This window comes from Chelonia mydas, chromosome 4, assembly GCF_015237465.2.
Source record: "Chelonia mydas isolate rCheMyd1 chromosome 4, rCheMyd1.pri.v2, whole genome shotgun sequence".
NCBI classification, from domain to species: Eukaryota; Metazoa; Chordata; order Testudines; family Cheloniidae; genus Chelonia; species Chelonia mydas.
In genome coordinates, this window is record NC_057852.1 from 21858178 (window position 1) to 21876354 (window position 18177).

The 18177-nt window shown below is 46.9% G+C and overlaps 1 protein-coding gene across 13 annotated transcripts in view; it reads left to right on the plus strand.

The window, feature by feature from the left end:
- Positions 1-1476: 1476 nt before the first annotated feature.
- The window catches only part of LOC102936148 (probable E3 ubiquitin-protein ligase HERC3), a 113888-nt gene continuing 97187 nt past the window's right edge, over positions 1477-18177 (plus strand). For 4 of the 13 annotated variants that reach the window (XR_005225076.2, XM_043545136.1, XM_037896856.2 and 1 more), the window contains exon 1: positions 1477-1742. The gene's annotated coding sequence lies outside the window, so the exon portion shown is untranslated. Of the gene's footprint in view, positions 1743-2740; positions 2846-18177 lie in introns of those variants that run through there. The other 9 variants (XR_005225075.2, XM_043545133.1, XM_027828932.3 and 6 more) reach the window with 7 other exon arrangements.

Genomic DNA, 18177 nt, shown 5'->3' on the forward strand with positions numbered 1-18177 from the left:
AGGTTTATGGGGGAGGGAGGGATGGAGTCACTGTCTTTCATCCCTTTCTCAGCAGAGGAGATGTAAGTAGCAGAGCTCCATGCCAGAATTATGGCTGCTTCAAGGAAATGCCATGGTTTGGGTGGCCTCTTCACCCCCACTTACTCCCTTTCTATCCAGGGGGCAATCTGAAGTAAACTCTTTGAGATGAAACAGCTGGAGATTTCTTGTCCCTCCGGTTTCTTTCGGGGTGCACGCCAGGACAATTTTGCCCTGGCAGCAGCAGGTACATTTAGAGACAGAGATCTTCCCCAGTGCATTTGTAAAACGCCTCCTTCAAGAGCTCATGAAAACCTGCCTGTCACCATCAGAAATTTTACTTTCAAGAAGTTAAAAGCTGTATGTAGTGTGTTGTGCAAGGCACTGCCTGCCTGCGCCATATCCTCAGCACTTGCGCACGGGGGTGGACAGTCCCCATGTTCGCTAAGCTGTATGAAATCATGTGAAACCTCTGGTTAAAACAAGCAACCTTTTGTGATTATTATGCAAATAATGAGGCTCCCAAGTCTGATTCACCCCATGTGATCCTTACACATGAGCCTTTGCAAAAATACCAAACTGACTGGTGCCGTGGGGCATCCTAATTCAGTGAACTCGTTTTTTATCGGATATACATGTAGTTACCCAGACCTCTCTCTTGAATAGGGGCTCATTCAGTGAGCACCATTCCTGTCGTCTGTATGAGGCAGGGGTCCTGTGGAAAGAAACAGTACATGATCATAGAGAGATAAGCCGGGTGAGGTAGTATCTTTTATTGGACCAAGAACAGCTCTGGGTGGCTCGAAAATTTGTCGCTGGACAGTAGTTAGTCCAATAAACGAAATTACCTCACCCTGTCTAATATCCTGGGCCCAACACACCTACACCGCGTAGTGCATGATCGTTTAATTACTGATGGTATCACAAGGCATGTGCAGAAGGAGGGTGAATTTAGGTTGCACAGGCAACCGTAATGCTGGCCTTTCCTAACCGCAGAGTGCTTGACTTTGTCACCTTAGTCTTTTCACATAGTTAATGGGAAAGATATAATATTTATCACATGATTTCTCACTTTATCCCTGCGATATCAGCTCTATATATGTAGTCTCTCTCTCTCTCCGTCTCCTGAGTGAACCCCAAACACTCTCATTTTGACCCCACAATGCTGGCTGTCCTCCTAGCACTGCCTTCCTTTGATTTCACCCATTTAAAAGCCCAGGAGGAGATGCTCGAGTTCAGACCGTTTTCTATGTAGCTCCTCCCCACTTGCATGTGCAGCAGCCGCCCCAGCCTCGTCCCGCAGCCAATGCGAGTGATGTAACTACGTGCCCCTTGGACACTCCACTTCTGCCAGGCTGAACAAATCGCTGCGCAGCCCCGTCCTCCTCCCTCTCCGACCAACCCAGGCCTTAGCCCCACCCTCCCTGATCCCTTCTAGGACATGGCGATTGGTGCAGCCAGGAGAGTTTATGGGGCCCGCATTGGACGCCTCGCCGCGTCAGTCACCGATGTCTGCCGGGCTGCTTCCTTGCTCGGGCTAGGGGAAAACTTCCTTATTATTGTGCTCGCGAGTGACCCGCAGGGTTCAGCCGCGGCCCGAGCCAGAGGTGCCGCCGCCGCTGGAAGGAACGCGGGGAGCAGCTGCCGCCGCCGCTGGAAGGAACGCGGGGAGCAGCCGCCGCCGCCGCTGGAAGGAACGCGGGGAGCAGCCGCCGCCGCCGGAGGTGAGTAGCGCTGGCTGGCTCGCTCACGCTGCGGCCGGGCAGCCCTCCATGCCTGTGACCCCAGCTTGCTGCCGATTTCAGATCCCCCCGGCAGGCGTTTTTGCCATGGGCTGCGGGGGGTGGGAGGAGGCAGAGCCGTCGCGCTCAGCTTTCCGGGGGGTGGGCAGGGTTGTGAAGCTGTAACCAAGTCAGCCCCGTGAAGCCCTTTCCCCCAAGCTAGCTCTCCTCCCCAGGGATTGCCTGTGTCGACAGTGGATGGGGCTGCTGGGAGGGAGATTATTGCTGGCGTTTATTAGCCCGAGGTACAAGCAGGTCTGCCTGACTTTCCCCCTCCTCCTTTCACGTTTCTGTGCATAAGGCGAAAAGGGCCAGGAAAAAACAGACAAACCCTCACACAGTTCAGTAGAGGCTGGGCTGTGCAAGGGACTAAATTACCCGCTCATTTTTTAGCGAGATAACAGGGATTTGCGAGCTATGTACTCAGCTGCCGAGCGAGGAGAGCAAGCAAAGATCATACTGCATGTAATCCAGGGTAGGAGGCTTCTTGCAAGCTGCTCCGTCGCTTCTTTGCAGCCTACCAGGGTTAGCAGCATTAGCATCCAGGCTTTTCCGGGGAGATAGGGAGTGTGCATTTAAAGGACTTGTCTGGGTGGTGTGGGGTTTTCATGGCTTTCCTGGGATTGTGGTTTCTCTCACAACTCAGCTGATACACACAGCACAGTTGATAAGAAAGATTGACCGTTTTTATTAGTGAGGCAGCTGCTTTGCTGCAGAATTTGTCAAGATCCAAATGATGTGCCCTGGATTTTATTTAGGGCAGATCTTATTTATCTACCTTGTGCCTGATACCTCCAGGAATGTATTTAGAGGGATGTTGCTTAGTTCTGCAGTTAAGTCTTTATCCTTTTACCCATTTCAGCATCTTATTCTCTCCCTGTCTGGCCCTCTGTAGGGGGCAGAGACCAATTCTTAGTTTCATTTTGGCCTGCTTTTTTCAGAAATGCTGCGCAACCCCCGACTCTCCGCCTCAGGAGCTCAGCGGCAGCATCTTTGAAAAGCAGAGCACGTGTTCCAGTCAGATCATGCAGCTTATATACCTTTGTGTGAGTGTGTGCATGCGTGTGCAAGCATCATCTACAAACTCCCCCTGGGCTCTGAGGACAATGAGGTCAAAGATAAACTGGCTTATGCTAATAGTGAGTGGGTCTTGGTGGTGACTTATATATTTGGGTATCGTATAGGAATTACAGTATAGTAAAGTTAATACACTAGCCCACCCTATGTTGATAGAGAAGTGGCTTTAATAAGAGGGTTTTTATATGCGGTTGCAAAAGTCTTGGGAACTATAAACGGATGTTATGGGGTGTAGCTCTACAAAGGAGTACACTGTACTTCTGCGCACCTCAGTGGCATGTGTCTGCATATATGCTAAGAGATTAAATTGTAATATATGAAAAATTCATTCATCTAGAAAATCTTAAATCACTATTAACAGTTTAATGGTCTAGCCTGTACTGTACCGTTAAAGATACTCTAGAAAATTGCACAGGCAAGGATCCTGCAAGCCGTTTTCACGCATGTATAACTTTAGTCATGTGAGTAGTACCACTGACTTCAATGGGACTACTCCCTTGAGTAATGCTATGTGTTTGGCAAGATTGGGTCCTAATTCGGTGTCCATTTGCATATGATTTATTTTTAAGAACAAAAGTTGGCTTCCGTCCACATAAGGCATGGCAGATGTCCCAGAAAAATAGATTCTCAGAGTCTTTTAAATGCATTGTAGGCAATTTATTTGTGGCTGTGTCCCCCAAACAAAGAAGCACCCTCTAAAAGTCTAAAGCATATAGCTAGTGAATTCTCTCTGGGGTTCTTAATGACTAAAATAATCAGCTGAATTAGCATTTTGCTCTCAAAAGCATTTTCCCCATCTAGTGATCATGTGGCCCATGGGCCGTAGTTTGCCCACCTCTGCCCTAACTACATCGACCTAAGCACTACGCCTCTCGTAGAGGTGGAGTTATTAAATTGATGTAGTGGGCGACTTACGTTGGCCGGAGCACCATTGTAGCGTAGACACTTACAGAGTTAGGTCGACATAAGCTGCCTTATGTCAACCTAAAACTGTAGTGTAGACCAGGCCTAAATCTTGAATACTGGGTGTCAGAGTGTGAGTAGGCAGTAAAACACTTCCAGGGAAACAGATTCTCTTTGGCAATCTCACACTAGTGGGAATGAGTGCTGTGGCCAGAGTGCCTTGTGTTATTGTATGTTGATTCCCCCGCAATAATCCAGCCCTTTATGTGGTATAAGAGTGGGGGCTGAGTGGGGGGAGCACTCTGCCTCCTGTAGACTCTTGAGCATCCGTGCGTGTGAAATTTCGAATGGTGTGTGTCACTATCTTTTAATTTTGGGGGTCCCAATTTGTTGCACTCAGGCCGTGTCTATGCTACCACTTATGTCACTCATGGGTGTGAAAAAAAACACATGAGCTTCTCCTGCTGACGTAGCTACCACCACTTGTAGAGGTGGTTTTATTATATCGATGGGAGAGCTCTTTCCCGCTGGCATAGAGCAGCTACACGAGCGATCTTACAGCCGCACAGCTGCATCGGGTCAGCTGTGCCTCTGTAGGCTCGCTAGTGGAGACGTGGTCTCAGACTAGTAGATAAGGGCATCGTCCTGGAGGGTGCTAAGTGCTGGGGAGGAGTTCTGAGCATCCTCTGCTTTCGTTGAAGAGCAGGAATTGAGGGTGCTCAGTGGCCTTTAAGAAGCATTTGGTACATTGCAGGATCTTGTCCAGGCATCGTGTGCTGTATGCCGTCTCCAAGAAATGAGACGGAAATCGATGATGACAATACTTTCAAGATGTGCCCATGTAACTGACATGATGCTGTTGTCATCTTGTCCCTCCCCTTGTGCCCCTGGTGTCCGCTTATGATCCTCACTTGTTGTGTTGAATTTAGATTGTGTGCTCCTTGGGGCCAAGGGCATGTGTCTGCCTTTGAAAATGACAGCGCTAACTCAGCCGTGGTCTACACTAGGACTTTAGGTCGAATTTAGCAGCGTTAAATCGATGTAAACCTGCACCTGTCCAAACGATGAAGCCCTTTATTTCGACTTAAAGGGCTCTTAAAATCGATTTCCTTACTCCACTCCTGACAAGTGGATTAGCGCTTAAATCGGCCTTGCTGGGTCAAATTTGGGGTACTGTGGACACAATTTGACGGTATTGGCCTCCGGGAGCTATCCCAGAGTGCTCCATTGTGACTGCTCTGGACAGCACTCTCAACTCAGATGCACGATTGTTTGCCTTTGCTCTGACGCAGGGAGGGGCGACTGACGACACGGCTTACAGGGTTGGCTTACAGGGAGCTAAAATCAACCAAGGGGGTGGCTTTACATCAAGGAGTATTTCAGGCAGGACTTCACGGAGGGTTCCAATAAGAAATGGTGCACCTAAGTTATTGTTCTTATTGGAACAAGGAGGTTAGTCTGGCCTCTGATTGATACATGGCTAGATTTACCTCGCTGCACCTTCCCTGTGAGTGACTGCAGTGTGACCTAGAGGAATGAGTCCCCTAGACGGGGGGCGGGGGAGGGGAGGTTTGCAAATGAGTACAAAACAAATCTGGTCTATTTCTTATTTTGATGCACTCCATCTATCTTTTACATCTTTGGCTGGCAGCAGACGGTGCTGCATGCCATCCACATCTCATGGCTGCTCGGCAGAAGATGGTACAATAGGACTGCTAGCCATCCTCATCTCTTGCCTGCCCGGCAGAAGATGATGCAATAGGACTGCTGGCAATCCGTATCACCTGCCTGCTCACCATAAGATGGTTCAATAGGACTGACTGCAGGACTAAAGAGAATGACTTGATCAAGTCACTCCAGATTTAGTCCCTGCGCCCGTGTCTGCTCAGGCGCTCCTGATCGACCTCACACAGGCGACCAGGAGCACCTCGGACATGACGATGACGGCTACCAGTCCTATTGCACCGTCTGCTGCCACAAGGCAATGGGTTTCTGCTACTGTGTAGCAATGCAATACCGCATCTGCCAGCACCCAGGAGACATACGGTGACAGTGAGCTGAGCGGGCTCCATGCTTGCCGTGGTATGGCGTCTGCACAGGTAACTCAGGAAAAAAGGTGCGAAATGATTGTCTGCCCTTGTTTTCACGGAGGGAGGGAGGGAACGGGGGCCTGACAATATGTACCCAGAACCACCCGCAACAATGTTTTAGCCCCATCAGGCATTGGAATTCTCAACCCAGAATTCCAATGGGCAGCGGAGACTGCGGGAACTGTGGGTTAGCTACCCACAGTGCAATGCTCCGGAAGTCGACTCTAACCTCAGTACTGTGGAAGCGCTCCGCTGAGTTAATGCACTTAATGCACTTAGAGCATTTTCTGTGGGGACACACACACTCGAATATATAAAACCGATTTCTAAAAAAACGACTTCTGTAAATTCGACCTAATTTCGTAGTGTAGACATACCCTCAGAGAGAACTCCACCGGCACATTACTGCAGGTCTTAGGCCAAGAGCAAAAAGTAAATGAGCTGTCCATCGCTAGGTCGGCCTCCCAGGCAGACGCCTCGGGGAGCCCCCTTAGCTATTCTGTTGATGCTGAGGCTTGTGATTATGTAGCTGTCAGAAGCTGTCTGAGGATTCAAGGAGACTCCACCTAAAAGTCTGTCAGTGCTCCTACCTGATCAGCTGGCAGGATTGTCAATGGAGAAAAATGTGAAGCCCTTCCGATTTCTTTAGCCCTCCACACCAGGAGGATTCTCAGTCTCTGGAGGATGGGTGGGGGGAGAAGGAGGAATGAGGTGTTGTACCTGGATCTCCTGCAGGCCAGGGCAAAGGTGGCCCCCAGGTGATCATCTGACCCATTCACTCACCCACCACTTCTTCACATTGCCAAAGACTCACGCCCCAGAATTTTAAGGACTTGGCTGGATTTTTATTTCCGTAGTCCAGTGATTTCAACTGTATTTTCGGTACCAGATTCCTCTTTCAGCCCTGTTAGCCCCATAAATAGGTGTCCATGCAGTGGCACCATGCTTCTGGGATACAGTCACACTCTCTGACCTTTTTTCCCCCTTTATATACTAGATGTTAAAAGGGACACTGTCCTCACCTGGCCTATAAAATAGGGATTAGGAGGATTTTTGTTTGAAATGTCCCACGTGTTGAGGATACTTTGCTTATACAACAGAAGTGAAGGTGCCGTGTATTCTGTCACACGGGGAACTGTTCTTGTAAGCCTTGCTCTTTTTTGCTGCATGTCCTGTTTTAGCTCAAATGTCGAGTTGTAGCAAAATGAGGGTGGCTAGGACAAGAATTCCTTCCGTTAGGAGAAAAAACATTGGACTAGGGCAGTGGTTCCCAAACTTGTTCCGCCAGTTGTTCAGGGAAAGCCACTGGTGGGCCGGGCTGGTTTGTTTACCTGCTGTGTCCGCAGGTTCGGCCGATCACGGCTCCCAGTGGGACGTACTGGCCGCCGCTTCCAGCAGCCCCCATTGGCCTGGAGCAGCGAACTGCGGCCACTGGGAGCCGCGATCGGCCGAACCTGTGGACGCAGCAGATAAACAAACCGGCCCGGCCCGGCAGGAACAATTTTGGGAACCACTGGACTAGGGGCTTAGCGAAGGGACCGTGCAGTAAATTCTGTAATTATTGGGGCAGTGTCAGTCGAAGAAGCACATTAGTTACCACTGAAGTCCAGTGCACAACAGTGAAGGAAAAGTTTATTTGTTCATGCTCCGCCAATTGGCAGACATCACTGTTTTGGGAGCGCTCAGCGTTGAGCGTTGTTTGTTGTGAGTACAGTACCGTGTTTACTTTAACTCACTGTCCCAGAGGTGGTGTGTTTAGAACAGTAAGTTCCTATAATCACATGAGGAGACTATTAGACGCCATGTTGGAAAAAGAGCTACCTATGTTTGTTTAGTATGATGCAGCGTTGTGTAGGACAAAAAGGTGTTAGTGTCCTATGACTACAGGGGTGTTAATGGGCCACTTCATCTTAAGTGGTTCCTTAGATTATGTGTTAACTACTTGTGCTAAACCAGGGACTGGCAAACTTTTTGGCGCGAGGGCCCCATCTGGGTATGGAAATTGTATGGTGGACCATGAATGCTCACAAAATTGGGGGTTGGTGTGCAGGAGGGGGTGAGGGCTTCGGCTGGGGGTGCGGGCTCTGGGGTGGGGCTAGAAATTAAGAGTTCAGGGTGCAGGTGTGAGGGCTCCAGCCTTGAGGGTGCAGGTTCTGGGGTGCAGGAGGGTGGGTACAAGGAGTTCAGAGGGCGGGAGGGGAATCAGGGCTTGGTAAGGGGTGCAGGCTCCAGGCTGAGCTTACCTCAAGCAGCTCCTGGAAGGAGCCGCATGTCCCCCCTCTGGCTACCCCTTCTGCAGGTGCCGCCCCTGCAGCTCCCGTTGGCCGCAGTTGCTGGCCAATGGGAGCTGCGGGGGCGGTGCTTGGAGCAGGGGTTGCATGCGGAGCCATCTGGCTGCCCCTGTGCATAGGAACCAGAGGGGGGACATGCTGCTGCTTCTGGGAGCTGCGCAGAGCCACGGCACATGTGGAGGCCATGCTCCCCGGCAGGAGCTCAAGGGTCAGATTAAAATGTCTGAAGGGCCAAATGTGGCCCCCGGGCTGTAGTTTGCCCACCCCTGTGCTAAACTGTTCAACCTTGTATTTAGGTAGACACCCTGAGTACCTTTTCCAGACCTGAAGAAGAGCTCTGTGTGACGCAAAAGCTTGTCTCTCTCACCAACAGAAGTTGGTCCAATTAAAAGATATTACCTCACCCACCTTGTCTCTCTATTTAATTAAGTTATATCTACACTGCACTTTGGTCAGTAAAACTTTTGTTTGTCAGGGGTGTGAAAAAAACGCTGAGTGACAAAAGTTTTACCCACAAAAAGCACCAGTGGGGGAGACACTCCCACCGACAAAGCTACCACCCCTCATTGGGGGTGGTTTTATTTTGCTAGCTAGAGAGCTCTTTGGAAGGTTGGGATTTGCAGATGTCTCTTCCTTGTTTAGCATTGGAGAGTCTCTGCAAACAAACTGATGTGCTGCAATACAACCATTCTGTAGATGTTAATACAAATCCCACATGGAGTTGGTTGTGTTCAGATTTACATGTCAGGTTCTATTGAAAATCAGTGAGGAACACAGTGGGCGTGTGCTGTGGTTGGACTTGCCAAAGATCTTTGATCTTGCAGATTTGGGCCTAATTTACAAAAGGGACTAGTGACTTTATTAATTAATGGAGTCGCCAATGGGGTGCTGTTGTGGAAATAGCAAATGTCATTCTGGGGTGCATGGCATAAAGTGGCCACACTGGATCAGACCAATGGTCCATCTAGCCCAGTATCCTGTCTTCCTACAGTGGCCAATGCCAGGTGCTTCAGAGGGAATGAACAGAATAGGGGATGGATCAATCGATAATTTCCCTATCGTCCATCCCAGCATCTGGCAGTCAGAGGCTTATTAACAGGCGTGTTGTATGTAAGACAGGGGTGGCGGTTGTTCAGCTCTACTCGGCACTGGTGAGGCCTCAGTTGGAGTATTGTGCGGGTCCCTCCTCCCTTAACATGCTCAGCCCCTCTCCCCGGCAGCCGAGCCCGGGCCTGGAGTGAGCCACCGCTGCCTCCCAGACAAGCTCTCTCAGGCAGAAGCAGCTCTGTCCCACTCCCCACCTGGCTGCCAGGGAGAGCGGCTGAACGTGCCACGGGGGAGGCGCAGGGAGAGAAGGACAGAGCAGCTCTCCCTCCCCACCAGGCCAATCTGTGTGTGTGTGTGGGGGGGGGGGGGGACGACTTGACCCCACATGCCCCCCCCCCCCCACATGTTGCCTCTGCCACCTTAGACAATTTTGGGGGCTTCCACTTTCACAGGATGGCACCTCTGGAAAAATCAGATTCCATTTCCCAGGGGTGTCTCAAGTTGTGCACCCATAATGACTAGTCACTTTTGAAAACTTACATATATTCCCTTTACCTGCTGCCTGTCCTGGAAGATTTCCACATGGTGGCCGTCAGGATAAAGGCTTGTCTACACTACAGAATTAAGTCGACTTAAATTATGTCGACGACCATAAGCTGTTTTAATTACATCGGTTGTGCACGTCCACACAACGCTCCTTGTAATCGGTGAAGTGCGTCCACAGTCGTTGCTCTTGCATCGACAGAGAGAGCGTTGCACCATGGGTAGCTATCCCACTGTACAACTCGCCACCCTCTGTAACCCTCTGCCTTTGGGAGCTCTGGGAATGGATTGAGATGCATCATGGGGGGGGGGCGTGCTTGCCATCCCATGATGCAGTTATTTCCATCCCATCATTCCATGGGCTTCCAAATTTGTTTCGTGCCGTTTTTCAACAGCCCTTGTAAACTGTGCACCCGCCATCTCTGTCTAACAGCATGGATCCTGAGTTGCTGACCATTGTGGTGATGAACGTTATGAACACAACACGGCTGGTCCTGCATTATTTCATGAGCTGCGAAACAGAGAATGACTCGGTGGTGCCTGCCCTGCTGGCTGCCATGGAAACAAATAATTCAAGATTGCTGCTGGCATTCACGGAACAGCTGCACGCGGTGGACCGTCGGTACTGGGCCCGGGAAACAAGCACTGAGTGGTGGGATCGCATCGTGATGCACGTCTGGGATGATGAGCAGTGGCTGCAGAACTTTCGGATGCGCAAATCCACCTTCCTGGAACTGTGTGCGGAGCTCGCCCCAGCCCTGCGGCGCAAGGATACCAGAATGAGAGCTGCCCTCACTGTTGAAAAGCGAGTGGCGATTGCTGTGTGGAAGCTGGCAACTCCAGACTGCTACCGGTCAGTCGCAAATCAGTTTGGAGTTGGAAAGTCCACTGTGGGGGCTGTGGTAATGCAAGTGTGCAGGGCCATTAATCGCCTCCTGCTACGAAGGACTGTGACTCTCGGTAATGTGCAGGAAATAATTGATGGCTTTGAGGCAATGGGATTTCCTAACTGTGGAGGGGCAATAGATGGAACTCATATCCCAATTTTGGCCCCAGACCATCTTGCGAGGGAGTATATCAACCGAAAGGGCTACTTTTCTATGGTCTTGCAGGCGCTGGTGGATCACCGGGGCCGTTTTACTGACATCAACGCAGGGCGGTCAGGGAAGGTGCATGATGCACACATTTTTCAGAACACTGGACTGTATAGAAAGCTACATTCTGGGACGTTCTTTCCAGACCAGAAGATCCCAATGGGGGATGTTGAAATGCCCATAGTGATTCTGGGAGACCCCGCCTATCCCTTGCTGCCATGGCTCATGAAGCCTTACACTGGGAAACTAGACAGCAGCAAGGAGCGCTTCAACAACAGGCTCAGCAGGTGCCGAATGACGGTTGAACGTGCCTTTGGCCGATTAAAAGGTCGTTGGCGCTGCCTTTTTGGCCGGTTAGATCTCGATGAGGAAAATATTCCCATGGTCATTGCGGCCTGCTGTATTCTGCATAATATTTGCGAAGTGAAGGGGGAAAAGTTTCCCCAGGAGTGGAGCACTGAAGTTGATCGGCTGGCTGCTGATTTTGAGCAGCCAGATACCAGGGCAATTAGAGGGGCACAGTGTGTGGCTATTCGAATCAGGGAGGCCTTGAAAGAGCATTTTGACCATGATTCCCAGTAATGTGTCTAAGCATTTGGCCAGGCACTGTTTACTTGCTGCCTTGAATGGCCCCTGTAGTGCTTGCTTCCTGAGCTTTAATTGTAGTGAGCAAATGTTCCTGCCTATAGCCACTGTGTTTAAATGTTAGCACCAACTAACTTGTGTATGACACAAATAAAAAGTCAATTTGTATCAAAGAAGAAAGTTTAATAACAGGTCAAAACACAATTTTTTGGTCAAACTAGGGACATGGAAATGAAGAACGGTCTCGGTTACAGCTCTCACAGCTGAATGTAACTCCAGCTTTCACTGTGAAACAAGTCCCTAGAGGTGGAGTGCAAGGCGTACTGCGAAGGACCGGGAATATGCGTAGAATGTGGTGGGGAGTTTGGGGAGGGCATAGAATGGAGTTCTGTATTAGCTGCAGGGGGACTCGTGCGTGGATGTGCTCTGACTGCAGCATGATGAGGGACTTGAGCATCTCTGTCCAGTCCTCCAATAGTTTCATTATCTGCCCCTGCCCATCTCTCCTTTCCAGGGTATCCATCCTGAGTTTTTCATTAATTGTCTCCCTCCACACTCTTGTTTCGTTATGTGTTGTATCTGTTGATTGCAGCACTTCACGAAACATATCTTCCTTACTCCTCTTAGTTCGCTGCCTTATCTGATGGTGGCGCTTCACCGGTGTGGAGGAGTGGGTCCTCAAGGGCACATCTGCAGGAGCCAAAGAAATAACGAACAGCTACAGTATTGTGAATGCGCTCACAGCTGTGAATCATAAAATGTACACACACCTCTTTCTCACTATTCCTTGGGTAACACACAGGTCAGCGCAAGTCCCAAATGTGGTGTGTTTGGCAGGGGGCGCGGGGGAGAATTGGGAAGAATGGACGAAGGGTCTGGGTGGTTTCTGAAGGGGGTTACTGGAAACCCCAAGGGAGACTTTTCTGAATATTGGTACACTTTTCCACAGGCTAGGGTAATAGAACCCGATATCTCACTCCTAAGGGTAACCTAGGATGCAAGGGTACATCTCCTGCTTGCGTGTGGCTTCAGACTGGCTCTGTATGCTGCTCGCCTATGTGCCACTCTGTCGCACCACCTGACAATTATTTCTGCAGGGACCAAAGTTTCCTACAGCAGGGGGGAGGAACAAGGCAGCTCTGCCAGGGATCTTTTGGCAGAGGATTGCAGAATACCTACAGGAAAGTTTCCTAGACATCTCTATGGAGGATTCCTGGGACATCTCGGTGTATGTTAACAAACTTTTCCGCCTGGCCTCTACTGCGTAGATGCACAGGCTCTGTTGCATCTCCCTTTCATGCCCCTTCTTCTTCATGCCACTAGCAATCAGCCTGTAGGTTTCAAAGTTCCTACAGCTGGAGCGAAGCTACAACCCCATACATCCAGCAGATCCAGCAGCTCCCGTGTTCTCCATGCGGGAGTGCATCTGTTGTGGAAAGCCAGCATGGTCTGCTGGGAAGGTGCTGTGTGAACCGTCCATGCAAAGCAAACAGGAAGAGGAATTTCAAAAATTGCCAGGCCTTCAAAAGTGGGGGAGGGGCGCATACCAATGTACCTTCAGGGCAGTGGAGTTCAAACGGCTGACCAGAGCAGTCAGGATGGGCATTGTGGGACACAGGGCCGTCCTTAGGCATATGCAGAATACAGGGTTGCCTAGGGCACCTGAAAATTTGGGACACCACTGGGTCTTAGTGTTCACCCAGCCGGATCTTCCTATCCCTGTTCTGACCCTTCCTGCAAGCTCCCACAGCTGGCTGCTGCAGCCTGGTGACTCTTACTCCAGAAGGGTTTTAGTAACTTAAAAGTGAAAAAGCCTGCCTGTTAAAGAGCCATTCGAGGGGTAATGAAGCCATTTAACAGGCATTTGCCAACCCCCAGGTATATACTGTCAGTTTCTGAATTTACTGACAAAAACAGTAGTGTATTACTGTAATATTTACTCAGAACATGCTAGTCTACATGACCTTAGTTTAAAATTTGCTTTAAAAATATTTCATTAGTGAGTTGGTGAAGATTATAAAATCACATCTCTAAAAAAATCCTTGCATAGATTTTTAGATCCACAGTCATCTTTAGTCTGAAATGCTTGGATCTTCAGAGAGATGGTTTTTTTTAAAATAAATCCTACAAAAGGCCACCCTTATCTATTTTAATTACTACAGTAAAAAAAAACTTCTGAAGTGTTCCTGTCCTTTCTGTTCATCCCTTTCTCCCTTCACAATCCCTCCCTCCTTGAAGAGAGCCCTTAAAGGGATAACAGCCCTTTCCTTCCAGATAGTTGGACAAAAAGTTTCCCTTTCTTTACTTCTGACTATCTGATGAACTAGTTTTAAGAGAACCCTCCAGCAAAATCAGTACCTAGTAAGATATAAAATCCTTTGTTATGCCTAAAATCTTTGGAAACATATTTTTTAAAGTTGGTGAAATTTCATGAACATGTCTATTGTTGTGGAGATCACACAAAGTGAATTAGTGTTCCCTTTTTCTAAAAGCAATGAACATTGTTCTAAACACACTAAACCTCTATGACTGATTAATTTAAAATAATGTCTTTGTTTCAGTGAGTTAAATATATAGTAATCTGGAATGATTATTAAGGTTTAAGAGTACATTTAAAATATAAAATCAGCTTAGAAATACTGATTAAGAAAATGTAAAACAGAGAAGAGCTGCATCATGTATTCCATAATATGTAATGCTGTATTCAGCAAGACAGCTGACTCGCCTTTACTACAAAGTTTTTGCAAATAAATCTCTGACAAACTTCAGGGCATATCAAAAAACCTGTGACTGAAAGTTTTTATTCCCAAGTTTAGTGCTTTTAATTAGGTACCTTCTGCATGTCCGGTCTTCACCGTCTGGCATGCAGTGGAAAACATGCTCCATTTTCTTTAGAAAGAAATGGCAGAAGAGTGTTGTTGTTGTTTTTTTTCAAATGTCATTTGCTTCATTTGGGTTCAGGGATTTGGCTGGAAAGGGGTGAGAAGAGTGGGGGAGGGAACAGAGGAGGGAGACAGTGGGGAGAGGCCGGTGCGGAGTGAGGGTGGGGTCTGGGGCAGAGCAGGGGTGGAGCATGGGTGGGGCCACAGGCAGAAGAGGTCGGCTGGGGAGCTAGCCTCCCCAAGTGGCAGCTTCACCCACTGCCCATCAGGGTGGATTTGATTTAAATCCAATTGATTTTAAATCATGATTTAAATCACTAGTCAGGAAGACTCGATTTAATCATGGATTTCTACATAAAAGTGCATTCTTGTTGATTGTTATAACCTTCATACATATTCTTCACAACTCAGAGATAGATGTAGGTTTTATTTTTAGAAGGTACACACTACACATTTTTAAAGTGATTTATTCTGAAAACTTTTCGGATTAATTTTCCAGCTATATCAGAAAATGAATGATTGTTTGGTTATTTCATTTACCAAAGGTAATTGAAGCAGATATTTATGAAGTCATTGGGAGGTGAACTATCGCCAAATCAACAGGTTAATCCTTAATATTTGGAGGATTTTCTTGCCATGCTGTATTAGGAGAACATCACCAGACAGACATTTACATTGTTTTATTTAACTAAAACAACAACGCTATGTATTCTGGATTTTTTTCTTCAACAGCAAACATATATTTTAACAAAACAAGCATATGAATATTTGACTTTAGTTAAACATTCAAGTTTTTTAAAATCAGGTTTGTTTTCGTTACAATTGTTTTTAACTAAAATAATTACATGACATTTTTTAAAAACAAAAATTAAATAGACCGTCAGCCAGGTCAACATGAGAAACTAAAATGTTGGTTTCTGCAGCTAACTCAGTCACCTTCACCTTCATTTTTCTGTTTGTTCATAATCTGGAAAAGAAAAACAAGCTTTCTTGCTTTTTCAGGTCCCAAACAGTTTTTCAATTTGGAATGAATTAGTCCAAAGGAAGAAAATATTCTTTCTACACTGGCAGAAGAAGCTACTGCTGTTAAAAGTGAGATTATCACTTCAACAGTCTCTGAATTCATGTGCTGAAGTAACTTTCACTGGTGTGACTTTCTTTAAAACATCATCAGCAAACACATATTTTTTGAATGGTGGATAGTCTTTAGAATCCTGTATGTTGAGGATGGATTCTCATAAACAAAATCAGTCAACGCAGTTATTTAATTATTTTTACCATACTGCTCATTTAGTATTGCTCATTGCATTCACTGACACTCAGTACTACTTTAAAGGTGAAATTGTAAAAGGAAGATCTGCCTATTTCAGCTATTTTTTTTTTTTTATCACAACTGCATCTAAAATGGTAGTACCATAGAGTAACAACTATACTTTTTGCTCAAACATGAGAATTCAAGAATAGTCCAGAAGGAAGACAGGCAGTCCTTAAGAAAGAAGTATGAAATAAAAAAGTTTACCAACCTGAAAATCCTGCATGTTCAGACTTGTTGCTTTCATCATCTTCAGTGCAGCTTCCTCCTGAGAAGGAATACTTCTCATTATGTTGTTTCACTCGGGCAACCAGGCCTTGCATTTCTTTATTGCACTGTTTGCATTTTGCACGCGTGCCTGTTTTACCCACAGGTAGAGGAACTTCATTCAAATATTCCCAAACTGGAATATTTGAAACTATATATTTGAAACTAGTCTCTTTTACAGCCTGTTGCCATTATAGGTTTTCCCTTCTCATGAGAGAATGGTATGGTAGATCTCAAATCAGTGAAGGCTACACTCAGAAAGACCTCAAGACTTCTGGAATATGCTGCTCAAACAGTTTCACTTTTGTTTTTACTGCCTGTCCCTCCCTTCTCACATTCATCTCCAGACTTCTCCTTGTCCAGATCTATTCCGACCCCAGCAATCTTCTATTCATTGAACTTTTTGAAACTTTGTACTTTTAGAGAGAGGTAAGGGATTGACTCCGTGTACACAAATTAGCAGAGGGACAATAGGGTTCAGGTCTGTTATTTCTCACCTCTATTTATTATTTTTTTTTATTTAAAAATATTTTTGCTGTTAACAAGCATGTTATCTCTGGAGACACAAATCCACAGTTTGAGAACTGCAAAACTAAGCATCTCTGATGGTGTCTTCTAGACTGAGCACTGAATCCCATTGAGTAGATAGAAAGATTAACCTAAATAATCTATACAGAAGCCCCTGGAACCCCGTAAGACTGGATCCCTAATCCATGAACTATTGGAACTCATGTACAAAACTTTTCTTAAACATTACATGAATATATTGTCTCATACTATAGAATTAGAATTTATAATCCCTATTCTATGATGAGATATGTTTGAGCTATAATGTATTTTAATTAAAACTATCTTTAGATAGGTTTTTTTCCTCAAAAAGCATTTTATCCAAAAAATCCGATGTAAATAAAAAAACTGTGATTAAAAAAAAAAAGCATTGATTTTTATCCACCCTGTTGCCCATGACAGGAGGTAAGAGCAGGTTGGCTCCCGCACACCCAGCGCGCACTGCAGTGTCCTCAGGTCGGGGCCGTATTCACAGAGCCGAATGCGCCAGCGCTGTGCATTTCTGCGTGAGGGAGAGGGTACGGGGGTCTCTGTGAGGAACTGTGACTCTCTGCAGCCATGAGGCGAGCCGGGTGTCTTGGTATCCTTTGCTGCCCCGCCCCGGCATAGGGGCACCAGTTTAATAATACTGCGTAGGGCCCCATAAATTCTAAGGGTGGCCCTGGTGGGACAACTCATTTTGTCCAATTAGGGCGACATAACCAACTGCAGGTCTACGCTGGCACTGCGTCACTCTAACTACGTCGCAAAAAGCTCTGAGCCGCTCGTTGAGGTGGTTTTATTATGTCGGCATAACAGGGGAGGAGCATTTTGGTGCGTTCACCGCCATTGTTTTGTCGACGCAAGGTGACTTTTGTCGACAAAACTGTGTTGTGTAGACAAGGCCAAAGTTTTTTAATAGAGCTTTCAGACTCGAACTCCCAAGATAACATGAAGCTTCCACTCACTACATTAATGGCAAGGAAGAATAAAAGTCTTAAATAGAATCGGCAGTGGACCAGGAAGCTTCCATTTTGAGTCTCGTGGATAAGTATACAGGAAACACTGCGCCCATTTGAACATATGACACACAAAACTTGCAGCCTTCTTGCATGATGCATTTATAAAAAACAAAGAATTTTAACTTAAACTTTAAAACACACAACGTCTTAGAAATAAAGCAGTAACAGACAGGGACTTACAGGACCTTTGGAAAATCTGATTTGTCATTCTTTCAAATAGGCACTGCATTTGTGTCTTGTTCTGCTTCCTGCAAATATAGCACTTCCTGGGAAGTGTCAGTAAAAAAGCCTGAGAGACACAATGGTGCCCTTTGCAGTTATGGAGATGGTGAAACAGATCTTCCTAAAAACGGTTTAGAAAACTCAAGTTCGTGGTCACTTATGCCACCGTGCTTTCAAAAGAGTTCAGCACACAGCATCTCCCATTGTTTTCAGTAGGAGCTGCTGGGTCTTCAGCACTTGCAGATCTGGCTACTTAATTTGTGGGGCTAAATGGGGGCTGAGGTACTTTGATAATCTGGACCCGAGTTTGTATTTATATTACAGGGGTTCCCAAACTTTTTCATTGCATGGATCCCATCTTAAGAGATGGTCTTGGGGGCCACATTCCCTCCAACTGTCAGTCACTTACCATCCCGGTGGCAGCTACTGCAACTGCTTACATGGGCAATTAAATCAGGGAAAATAATTGTTCCATGTATTTTTAACTTTAGCAGCTG